We start from the raw sequence: 13,332 nt of genomic DNA on the forward strand, positions 1-13,332 counted from the left end.
TTCAGTAAAGGGCTAGTGGAACTGTAGCTGTAGTGGGCCCCACAGATGCCTGGGGTTAGAGTAGAACTCACAGAGGAAACAACCCCGCTAGACTTACAGGAAGGAGAGGGGCTTAGTGTGGGGGGGATGGGGCGGGACAGAAGAGAAGGCGCGTGCCTCTGTGGTGTGCGAATGTGCACTAGTGTGTGAGGTACGTGTCCTTGTGTGTTGGGTGGCGGGAGCGCATCTCAGAAGCTGTGGTAAGAGCTTGGGTTACTGTGACACGCTGCTGAAGCTGGGCCTCTGTTCAGTCAATGTCGCTTTCACAAGCTAGGCTCTATTCTGCCCCCCTCCCTCCCTCAGACGCTGGCGACAGGGGCCTGAAAACTACAGTTCCCAGACTCCTTAGCCTGAGAGCAGACAATTTCTGCCAAATACTGGCAGGAGGCTGTTTGCAGGAGGAAAAAAGACACCCGCCCCCCCCCGCCCCCCCCCCCCCCGCTCTTCTTCAAGCCAGGCTCCTGGCAGCTTTTGCCACAAGGCTTTTGTTCTAGCAATCAGGAGTCTTTGTAACCAAATCCCATAATGCTTTCCCTGCTTGAAATGTCTAGAATGGGCATAAATGTTTGAGCCGAGGAAGATCATGAGGCCGTGTATTAGTCGCTTGGCTGCGGTGCTAGGAAGAGACGCGGCAGGGTAGGGGGAGAAGTGGGAGGCAGGCAGGGAATGGTTGCCAGGGTCCTGCTGGTGGCTCATGGTAGCTAGAGCGTGTGTGGTGTCAAGTGGTCCCGCTAGGATGCGTCTGAATCATGGGGTATGTTTACCGCCCTTTGTATTTAGAAATCTCATTGTGGACTCTTTGTCTCCTTATACAGATAAGGGCACCAGGATACCCACTTCCTGCTTTGTGAACTTCGCACCCCGCATCAGTCAGGATTGAGCACTCTTTAGGGCAAGATAGACTAGTGCTATCAGGACTCAGAATTCCTGGAGTTGGAAACAAGTGTGAAGATTCCAAAACATCAGCTCTACAATGCTGTGGTCAATGATGCCATGTCCTCTGAAAGTGCAGGACTTTTTTAAAAAAATGAACAAGTGACTTTAAATATAAAATTTTACAGAGTTGATGGATGGACCATGCCTCTAAGTTCAGCGGTGGGGAGGTAGGCAAGAAAAGGCTAAGTTTGAGATCAGCCTGGGTTATACAGTGAGACCCTATTTCAAACAAACAAACAAACAAACAAACCTAAAACAAACTAAAGTATCCAGAAGTAGCACTGAACTGTTTTTACATCGGGTTTCCATTGTGTTCCAGGCATATGCAGTCCCCCTTAGGAAATAAATATGAAAAAAAGAATTAATGTTTATCACTAATAAAATTATAGCATTGGGCTCTCAGTCAAGGTAATATAAGTGGATTTAACCTTACAGTCTGGGGAGGGACAGCACCATTGCTATCTATTGCTATTCTCTTCGGTACACTCCATCTTCTCTGCCTGGCTGGGTTAGCTGGGCCGTCTCGATGGGTGTCTACAGATGGATGTATCCATTTAACAAAGGCTTATCAGCCTTAAGGACCACAAGACCTTATTCCAAGTTCTTCTCTCTTTGCAGCTCCCTCAACCATCTTCATAACAAAGGGCATTTACTTCTCTCTGCGACCCCCACCCCTGTGGTGTTTGAGTGAAAAGGTTCCCCACAGGCTTGGGCGTTTGAGTGTCTGATCCTCAGTTGGTGGCACTGTGTGAGGAGTCTTAGAAGGTTTAACCTTACTGGAGGACGTAGGTCACTGGGGGTGGACTTTGAGGCTTCTCTGCCTTCCCATCTTAGTTCACTCCTATCCTCACGCTGTGTGTGAGTGGAATGGCTCATCCCTCTGGCCTGTTCATCACGCACATCTAGACTTCACACACAGGACCTTCAGTGTCCAGGGGCCTCCTTTCCCTGTTCTGCCCTGTTTGGAAGACACTGGTGGACTGGAATGGCAGGATATCCCATCATTGTCTCTAGCAAAGTCAAGGACAGTACCCACAGGTCCTAGTCTTAAACCTACCTACCTTTCTTTCTTTCTTTCTTCCTTCCTTCCTTCCTTCCTTCCTTCCTTCCTTCCTTTCTTTCTTTCTTTCTTTCTTTCTTTCTTTCTTTCTTTCTTTCTTTCTTTCTTTCTTTCTTATTCTTCCTTCCTTTCTCCCTCCCTCCCTCCCTCCCTCCCTCCCTCCCTCCCTCCCTTCTTTGTTTTTTTTTTCAACAAGGCCTCATTACATGAGGTTGTCTTCCACCTCACTATGTAACCAAGGATGACATTGAACTTCTGATCATCCTGTCTCTACCTGTGGATACAGGTATGCCACCACATCCAATTTTATGTACTACTGGTACTCTATTCCAGGTTCTTGCCCTTTCTGGGCAAGCGCTCTATCGGATGAGCTACAAACCCAGACTCTGTACTTTAAGAAAAAAAAGAATTCAATTTTGCTTCCAGAAAAGATCTCCATTGAATTATAAATTTAAAGAACTTTTTTTTCGGAAACTCGATTCAGCATTAACTTTGTGCCCCCAAGTTTACCTTCCTGACATAAACTGGCTCCAGACATCAATTAAGTTTGAGTCCTACAGAAGATGATGTTTTCTCATCCTAAGTCTCCCGCAAATACGAATCATTTTGGCAATGTGTTCATTCAAATGGCCGCTGGCCACAGTTTTAAAAAAATTATTGTGATTCACTGGAGCTTACTTGGAGTGAAGTTTATGCAAAAAGTAAATCTGAAAGAAATGTTCACAGTTATTTGTATCACCTGTCCTCACTAGCTGAATTTTCTCATGTTCTAATTAAACATAGTAATTGTTGAGAGTTCATAGTCTCATGCAATTAGTTGAGAGAGAAATGGAGCTGTGTCAGTGTCAAAATTGTGGTATCCAAGCTCTGCCTGTATCAGAGGACGTGCAAAGCCCCGAGGAAAGGTCTGGGGACAGGGCAGCAGAGCACCCTCACTGAGCTGGGGGAGGGAAGGACAGAGGAGCAACTGGTCCTGATAACACTAGGTCAATGTTCGCCTGCTTCCCAGGGCTTCCTTTCTGCACAGTTAGCATCGCTGCCAATCAGCTCCCAAGCACTTCTCCCCACCAGTGGCTATTTCTCAGGAGACTGGGACCATTTAATTTATACGAAAATATAGATGGCTGGTAACCAACCACCGCTGTTTTTATAAATTCAAAGTGTGCTTTTTGAGGATGTCTGTGTGTCAGGTAACGTGAAAGACGCGAGCATGCACAAGGAAGAAAGGGAGATGTTTTCCTCCAGGGGTAATTTTACTCCCACAGGAAACCAGAGGTTTAAATAGATACTCACAAAACAGAGTGGCAGGTGTCAGAAGAGGAAAAGAAGAAAGTAGTTAAGCCGTTCAGCTAGAGTTCCTCTCTGGAAGGCACGGTGCCTCAGCCGCCACTGTCTCCTCCGTATCTCCCCATTCTGCCTCACACAGGCATTCAGTGAAGGGTTGGCCATTTGTTGTTGGGGTGAGACACATCTGATTTCACCGCTTGGCCTTTAGTGTGTTGTGTGTTATCTTATGTGCCAATACCTTATGAAGGCTTCACAGGGGAATAGCTTTTAAAGTGACTCTGAGCCAATCATGGTGACACATTCCCTAATGTCTACATTCAAGTGGTTCTTCAGAGTCCAGCCTAGGGTTTGCATAGTGAAACCACACAAAAACAAAACAAAAAAAAAAACCCAATACACACACAGTGTGGCCCATTTCCTAAATTTGTGCCCTTCTGTAATCACCTCCCCTCAAGTGTTGGTGGCCCAGAAACTCTTCTTACAAGAGGAGCAGGGTCAAAATGTGACATCACCTCAGGGATTTGGTTACAGAGGACTGTAACTCTTTCCCTGGCTCACCCAGGCCATATGTGTCTTTTGATAGGTCCATGTAGCAAGGAGTACTATGTGGTCTCTAGCCACTAAGGCCTCAGCAACCTACCAGTGAAGGCAAAGGGAAGCTTGAGAGGGCAAACTAACATGACTGCAGCCCTTGGGCCAAAATCACTCAGCTGATCCAGGTTCATAGCTCTGCCTGAAGGTAATACACAGTTCACCATGGCAGATAAAGGGCTGGGGCTTTATCCCAGTTACTAGAGTGCTTGCCTGGTGTGCACAAAGTCCTTGTGCTATCCTAAGCACTGCACCAGAAAAATGGCTGTGACCGTGCATACCTCGAATCCCAGCACTAGTGAGGGCGGTGGAGGCAAGGGGATCAGAAGTTAAACGTTATCCTTGGCTAAGGAGTAAATTGGAGGCCAGCCTGAGCCACAGGAGCTTTATATAAACAAACACACAAGGTAAAATAAACACACAAGCCTTGGTTGACTCATTCTTAGGAATAGGTAACTAAGGCAGGGTAAGACCACCTTCTATCTAGCTATCCAGCTCCTTGCTGTGGCCTTTTAGGTCCCCAGTTTTTCTTTCTTTTTTTGTTTTTTGTTTTGCAGGCTAAGGGGTACCCATGACCATTTCTGTGATTAATGCTCAATTTATTAAGCTCATGAACCTAAATCCTCATACCAAGTTTTTGTGGAGCATTTAAGAACTGATTAAAATTTTATAAGTAAACTTTAAAATTTTAAAGTAGCCACAATGGTCTATTTAGGATGGCTAATCCCTTCAAACACTCTAATAACCCAGTTCATGAACACACAAAGATGGCAGAAGCTGGTGCTGAAGCTGGACCCTGCTACTGGGCAGCATCAACACTGGGCAGCTACGGATGAGGTAGCTTTTTTTTTCTTCTTTTAATTTGTGTGCCTGCTTCTCTATGCTCATTTGGACAATCTCTTGGGACTCCAGTCTAATTATTTCTCTTGCTTTCTGGGGTCACAACATTCTTAGCAGACTCATAGAAATGATGATCTTATCAGCACCCTGAGACTGTGACGTGGCACATGAACGGATTAATCCTTGCACAGGCTTACTTGTTTCTCCTGAGGTGGTTTTAATCCAAATCACCTTTCCCATCACGGCTTTTCTATAGTTCATTGACATCTGTCGTGTCACAAGGACTGATTTAGCCCATATCTTGTGCCTAAGGCTTAATTTTGCAGCCTACTGTCTACTCTTGAATTTAAAAAATATTATCTCTTTACAGCTGTTATATAACTGATTGTGTTGTCAGAATCAAATATTGATTTGTTCTCTCAGCATTAGAGACTGACGTATTTCTTATTATCACAGAGACTTAATCTCTTGAGTTGAGGGACCGAGTCTTCGGTTGTGAGCTTTGCAGCTGATAGTTTATTTGAGAAACCAAAATAACCAACCTTAGAGCATTTTCCTCTTTTGTTCATGTAAAGGTTCATTGAGACTGAATAGCTCTGCCTGATTTTGGTTTACAGTTTCCATATTCTTTCTCCTTAAGCAGTGAAACACAGATGACTATGTCTCATATACACAAAATTAGCGGAAGAAACACCAATACCTTCTTAATATTAACATTAGCAAGGACTGTGTTCTCCATTTTCTACTACAATGACCTTTGGGGCAGATGTCTTTTTATGCTTTCTATATTTTGAATCCCTGCTCTTGTACAAGACTTAATTTGTTCCTGGAAGGTATGATGATGAATGGCAATGATAGCGATTCTGATGCTCAAATTGTAACATCACATTAAAAGCCTCTTCCTTCTCCTCTTCTCAAAATAAAAAAAGTAGACAAGACTAAACCATAACGCCATAGCACAGCTGGGTGACAAAGGTTTAGGAAAACAAAAGACTGTGACAGTATGCCCTGCAGGAACGGAAACAGTGTAACTGGAATCCAGCAAGGCTCCCAGGAAGGACTTAATAGGTTGGGCAGCACTGTTTGATTTTTGTTGACCTGAAAATAAGTTTAATTTTTATTATCTGTGCCTTATTTCTATCTACAATCCATTTTATTTATTTATTGTTAAATAGAGTTATATAAAACCGTTTCTGTTTTCTCCACACCCTTCCCACCAGTCCCTTGGTTGCCTAGACAGTCCCCCTTCTACTTCCGTGTCATCAATACGTAAGTCTACATTTTTATTTCAAACAACGGTGCTGTACAGTCAGAGGAGGCCCCTTACCCTTTACACACCGATGGTGACGTCCTTGGAAACATTTTTATCTTTTCATAACAAAACGTTGGTGGAAAGATGTGCTAAATTTTTCCCTCCGGTTCTGGGTCATGGACTTGGGTATCCTCTGAGGGATTGCGCCACTCTTCAGGAGAATACCACATGAAAGGCCTGGTGCTAGACTCTGACAATGTACTGCAATGCTGAAGTAGGTGCTATGATGCTGCCGCTCTCCTGGGTCATTCAAAGCTGAGAACTTTGAAGGTCTTGATTTCCCACTTACTTTGTGTTATGTAACATTCCATCAACTCCTAAACCTTTCTTCTAAACTAACAATCTTTAGTATTATTCTTTTTTTTTTTTTTGGTATGACTGAACAGCTAAATGGAACCAAGGTATTTCTTCTACCACACTGTCCTCTTTGGTATGATGATCTTCTAACTTTTGTCACTTAGATAATTTATATTTTTGCCATTCTTTTTAAACTAAGAATTCTGTAGTACTTCTTTTATTGCTTTACTATTACTGATTTCATTACTATTACTATTTTATTTCATTAATCTTAGGTGTCCCAGGCTAGCCTGGAACTCTTGAGTGCTCTCCCTCAGTGAATGTTAAGAGAACGGGTACTGACTATCATATCTGGCTGAGATTTTATATGTATTAATCGTGAGTTATTTGGCTATTGAGAATTTCATTTTAAGTGGATTTTCTTAAATACATCTCTCTGAATAAGAGAATGTCTCCTCAGCGTTCCAAGTGTAAACTGGGAAATAACACTGTCAGATTGCGGTGGCTGAAGAACTTAATATATACAAGGAACTCTACGTAGCTGCACAAAGAGTGACCGGCACATACATTCAGTACCTCATACATGTTAGCTGTCATCAAGAAACAATTGTAGTATGTTTTGTTGAAGAGCGGCTCCATTGCCAGAGGACTTGTTTATAAGTTGTCTTATCTGCATTGCACGACGATTTAGCATTTGGTGTTCCTTTGATGTTCTCGATACAGCTACTAAAAATAGCTGCATCTTTGAGAAATTCAAAGAGGGCCAGGTAATGGTGGTGCACACCTTTAATCCCAGCCCTTGGGAAGCATATGCAGGCGAGTTAGAGGCCAGCCTGGTATACAGTCTGCAGAGAGAGTTCCAAAACAGGCTCCAAGGCCTGAGAAACCCTGTCTTGAGAAACCAGAGAGAGTGTGGGAGAAGAGAGAGAGAGAGAGAGAGAGAGAGAGAGAGAGAGAGAGAGAGAGAGATTTCAGGTAGAAAAACTACTTCTTTTTTTTATTGAAAAAAATTTCTGCCTCATCCCCGCCTCCCATTTCCCTCCCCATCCCCCCACTCCTCTCCCCCTCCCCCCACTTCTCTCCCCCTCCCTCTCCAGTCCAAAGAGCAGTCAGGGTTCCCTGCCCTGTGGGAAGTCCAAGGTCCTCCCCCCTCCATCCAGGTCTAGGAAGATGAGCATCCAAACAGGCTAGGCTCCCACAAACCCAGTGCCATTGTCCTTGGCTTCTCATCAGCCCTCATTGTCTGCTATGTTCAGAGAGTCCGGTTTTATCCCATGCTTCTTCAGTCCCAGTCACGCTGGCTTTGGTGAGCTCCCAATAGATCAGCCCCACTGTCTCAGTGGGTGGGTGCATCAATCTCGGTCCTGACTTCCTTGCTCATGTTCTCCCTCCTTCTGCTCCCCATTTGGGCCTTGGGAGCTCAGTCCAATGCTCCAGTGTGGGTCTCTGCTCCAGTGTGGGTCTCTGTCTCTATCCCCATCCATCACCAGATGAAGGTTCTATGGTGATATGCAAGATAGTCATCAGTATGGCTATAGGATAGGGCCATTTCAGGTTCCCTATCCTCAGCTGCCCAAGGAACTAGCTGAGGACATCTCCCTGGACACCTGGGAGCCCCTCTAGAGTCAGGAGCAAAACTATTTCTCCAGGAGAGCTAAGCCTAAACTGTAAGCCTTTTTCTAGTTGGGACTAATTTTTTAAAATTTATTTTTGAGTGTACATGTGTGTCCGTGTACATATGTGTATGTGTGTAGGTGTCAGGGAAGACAGGAAGATAGCATCCGATCACAATCACCTGGAGCTGGAATTGCAGGCATATGAACCCTCTGACATGGATGCTGGGAACTGAATTTGGGTCTTCTGCAAGATCAATGCATGCACTCAACCACTGAGCCATCTCTCCAGTCCCATGATTTATTTATTTTGTTTTAACCTACAAGTCACAGTCTAACGTACATAGTGGTTTAACTAAAAAGTGGGATTGTTAGCACACTGTTAGGAAAACTGTTTCATCTTTCAGATAGTTGGTATAGGGCAGGTGTGACCGCAAGCCACAAGCACTACTGACAGACAGTGGATCTTTAGGAGCAGGAGTCTATGAGAATAAAGTCAGAGCATGTGCGATAAATCTCTAAGGGGACATTAGGGTTCCACTCTCCTTCTCTGTGTCCTGGACACCACGAGGCGAGCAGCTTCTTTACCAGGATGTCATGTTCGTGTGCCCAGAGGCTATGGAGTCAATTGGCTGTGCACAGAAACCTCGGAAACTAAAGGCCCAAATAAAATTTCTCTCTTTTTGAGTTGCTGATGGTCTTGACAGTGTATCCATCCCAGTGGTGTAAAGCAAACTCATAAGGGACCAAACCGAGACTGCCTGCTGATAGGATGTTTGCTAACCTTGGTTGGGATCACTTCCTTGTTTGTCTCCAGAGCAGGCAGAGCTAATGTCCAGAAGCCCTACAAGCCCTTTTTGATGCCTTACTGGTCTGTACTGGGCCCTGTGCCCACTGCCTTCTTCTTCTGGCAGTGGAGGTAATCCTCAGATTCATCAGGACCAGTTCAAAGCTTTCTGTCTCAAAAAATGGTGTTTATTAGGGTTGAGACAAGAGTTTGCAGGGGAGCAGGATTCTATTTGAAGATGGAAAGGCAGAACAAATTCTGATAGACAACAATTCAATCTACCCATTGAAGGAAGAGCTGCACTTGCCTTTCGTTTACACTGCAATCTATTCTTTGCCTGGTGTGCCGACAATACGTAACAAAGAGGTGGAGAGAGCGTGCTGTCAGGGTGGACCAAGAGATATTCATTTGCTTACACTTGTCTCTGAGTTCAGTCTCTCAATCTCAGAAGCACGTGACCCAGGAACTAGCACCGCTGCCTTTTTCTTGTTTGGTTTCCACCTTTTGGCAACTCCATCCACTTCCAGGGCTTCTGGATGAGGCATAGACTGACCCTCTCCTCTGGAGACCCCTTGATGAATCGTCAGCCACCACATCTGTTATTCATCTCGAGATCAGGGGGTACATTTGGCTGTTCGGCATTATCTGTTACCTTAGATGAGCTACTCTTCTGAGATTTATGCCCAGAAAAGTTGCCTTTTAGTCATCTTCTTTATTATAGCTCCGAGATTAGGGAAGCAGCGGCTGATGGGTTGATTGGTACCTTGAGGGACAGGATGTGCTCTCCATCCTATGACAGTTGTTTACTCCATCTTCTGAAGAGATTCTGACATCATTGTTACTTCATGTAGAAAATACAGGTTGACTTGACATCCTGGTTTCTGCACGCAGCTCTGTCATAGCAAAGGACACAGAGAAGTCTATCACATCTGGGCATATGGAAGAAAAACCCTGGGGTGTATGTGACAGACAAGTCTGCTGGAGCTCACCCATTAACTCTCACAGTTTGCATGTTTGGAGTCACCTGTGCCTAGGAAAGGGGTAAGGACTTCTGACAGAATTAGGGTACCAAGGAATCATTTTAGTCTGCATGGGAATAACACCAACCAGAAACGGTCTTTTGAGGACTAGGGATGTAGCTCAGTGGTAAAGACCTGTAGGAGGCCCTGGGTTTGGCCCTCATTATATCTCTCCTGTTTCCTACAACAATCCCAAAGGAGAAAAAGTTAAAAAAACAAACAAAAAAACCCCCTTCGTGTTACACATCTGTAATTTCAGTATTTGAAAGGCTGAACAGGAAGATCTTGAGTTTGTGGCCAGTCTAGGTTAAGACAGTGAGATGCTGCCTCAAAAACAAGCAAACAAGTATGCCCCTTTGATTTAAGTCACCCTGCTCCTTGAACTGACCCAGAAGCAGCATTTCCGTCCACTGCCCCTTTTAGAAAGGATCTCTATATAGCCTGGGCTTGCCTAAAACTATGTATCCCATCAATTCAGCCTCCCAAGGGCTGGGCTTACAGACATGTACCACTATGGCCCTCTGGAGTAAGTCATTTTATTATCGCCTTTTCTTTGCTTTTATTTGGCAGGGCTTGGTTTCATAGTTTCAGCTGGCTTGGGATTTGCTATACAGCCGAGGCAGGCCTTGAACTTGAGATCTAGCCTCAGCCTTCCTAATGATGGGATTATAGGTGTATGTCATTACACCTGGTGAGAAGCATTTGCTTGAGGTTAATCTTGAAGTGGCCATTTTAGGATAATAATAATAACAACAACAACAATGTGGGAAGGTATATAGTCATGACAATATCTTTTGTTTGAAAGGAATCATATTTACCTCTTGAGTTCTATTTTCCCATGATTCCCTGTTTTTTTTTTTGTTTTTTTTTTTTTTTTTGCACAGTGTGTCCTTTCTTTGGAAACATCAGTGTCTTTAGTCTGGACTTTTGTGGTTTAGCCTTCAAAGCATCTCCGTTTTCTTCTGCCTCAGGTCCTCTGCACACGTAAGATTCCATATTGCCTTTGCAGACCAGAATTTGGGGCAGTTAATTAGATCCCGATTGCTCTGGAAGCGTGACTCTCTGCACACACGTGAGTCTTTTCATTCTAGTCCATGAATGACCACACTAGTGACAAGGCACCATTCTGCCTTCACCTGCCATGGCCCATTCCTCACCTCCTCAGGGCCTCACTAGACTTGTCTTTTGCTGCAGGAGACTCGTTTATCTAGTTGTCCTGTCGATAGAGCTTCCTGAAGAAATGGCCTCAACTCTGGGACCACACTGACCCTCTGACTCATCCTGTATTCTTTGCCTTCTCAAGGTGTCGCTTCCAAAGCACTTCATCCAGAAATCTGTTGCCAGGGAAACCAATCTAAAGATAAACACATATCTCCTCCTGTGGCAGATGAACTGTACACGCGAAAGCTTTGGGGCAGCACCAGGGCCTGGGAACAGACATCAGTGGCTAGCTGTGTTATTCCCGGGTGGCAGGTACTTCATCAGCTGATAATGTTATCATTCCAATCAATCTCATGAAGAAGTCCTTTGAGAAAATAAAAGTGATTAGCTAAAGCTACTGTTTAAAAATCGCTCAATTTACTCTTCCTTTGCGCTGGGGCTCCTTGTGGTTGGCCACTGAGTCTCTTCTATCCTCTCCTCTTCTTCCGCCCATTCCACACTTTAGGGCCTTTTCTGTGTGACCTATCCCACCTCCCTTAAAAAATAACTTGGGACCTGGGGTTACAGCTCAATGGTAGCATGCATGTTGTCTTAAGTTTTGATATCCAGCACTGCAAAAATATGTATGCACAGGAAGAGAAAGGACTTTAAAAATATTTATTATTATTATTATTGTGTGTATGGATGGTGTGTGTGTGTGTGCATGACTTGTGTGCAAACATGAGGGTGTCGTGTGTACATATGGAGGTCAGAGGACAGCTTTGTAGAGTCACTTGTCTCCTTCCACACTGAGGTGGGTTCTGGGGATGGTCCTCCTGTCACACATTTATGTCGGCAAGTGCTTTTAATTGCTGAGTCATTTTGCCAGCCCCCACTGGCATTAAAGGGCTATGCTATGGGGGACTCATGAGTAAGTCATGGGCTTAGCTCCCAGATCAATCCCCAGCAGCAAGAACAAAAATCACGTGAAACTTAGTATATTGTTTCTACGTCTCACTACATTTAGTTGCCTTTTTTTTTTCCTTTTGCTTCTTTTGTTTTAAATTCATGACCCAATCCTGGGCCTCCTAGCTGCTGGGCAAGCATCATTTCATTTGAAGTTCTCTCTCTCTCTCTCTCTCTCTCTCTCTCTGTCTCTCTCTCTCTGTCTCTCTCTCTCTGTCTCTCTGTCTCTGTCTCTCTGTCTCTGTCTCTGTCTCTGTCTCTGTCTCTCTCTGTCTGTCTCTGTCTCTGTCTCTGTCTCTGTCTCTCTCTCTCTCTCTCTCTCTCTCTCTCTCTGTGTGTGTGTGTGTGTGTGTGTGTGTGTGTGTGTCAGGTGTAAGTTCTCACCTTCCCCTTCCAGGGTCTCTCTGCTGTTTGCCACTGTGTTTTATACACTGGGATAGCTGGTCCTAAGCTTCCAGGGGCTCTCCTGTCTCTGCCTCCCATCTTGTCACAGGAATGCTGGGATTACGGAGGAGTGATGCTGTGTCTGGCTTTGCATGTGTTCTGGGCATTCGAACTGAGGTCCGCAGGCTTGCACAGCTAGGACTTGACCCACTGATTCATCTCCCTAGCTCTGTCTTTGGATTTTAATCGTTATTATTTTCTGTTGTATGGCCACAGAGGTCCTTCAGTAATTTCTGGCCTTTAGTCTGGTATGAGACCAGTCTTTTATAACCCATCTTCTCAGACAAGAAGTTTCTTAAATAGAGGCTTTTAAAAATAGCACTCATGGTGTGAGATGGCTGGCCATTTAAGGACGCAATCTTACCAAGCAAAATGAATAAATTTTTCAACAATCAAGGTGAAATCAAGATAAGTAAGAACGGCGGCTTGACTTTGCAAGGTCTCGGGAGTTGGGTTGATTTGGGGACAGAAAACAGACTGGACAGCAAAGTGTCTGTTTTCTTTCTTTTAACACATAAACTCATTATTCTATCCTCCCACATCCTATTAGGAAGAAGTAGTCTTAGTTCTCCAATTAAATTAAGTACTAAAAGAGAGAGATGTTTTTGTTTTGTTTTGTTTTGTTTTGTGGAGACAGGGTTTCTCTGTGTAACAGCCTTAGCTGTCCTGGAACTAGTTCTTGGAGACCAGGCTGGCCTCGAACTCACAGAGATCCGCCTGTCTCTACTTCTTGAGTGCTGGGAATTAAAGGTGTGTACCACCACCGCTCGGTTAAAGGAAAGGTTTAATGGAAGAATCTTGCTGAAACTCATAGAATCTAAGGAGAGACTACACAGAAGGAAAAAGGGACCAGAGATGGAGTTCAGTGCCACCAGGAGATCTTTTGTCTTCCATCTCTGCTAGTCCACGCCTGGCATTATGGGTTAAAGTGTGTTCTCTAAAAATGGGTTGACATTCCAATTTCAGGACGTCTGAATTCGATCTCATCAGGAAGGAAGGTC

The sequence above is a fragment of the Microtus pennsylvanicus genome, chromosome 4 (genome assembly GCF_037038515.1).
Source record: "Microtus pennsylvanicus isolate mMicPen1 chromosome 4, mMicPen1.hap1, whole genome shotgun sequence".
NCBI classification, from domain to species: domain Eukaryota; kingdom Metazoa; phylum Chordata; class Mammalia; order Rodentia; family Cricetidae; genus Microtus; species Microtus pennsylvanicus.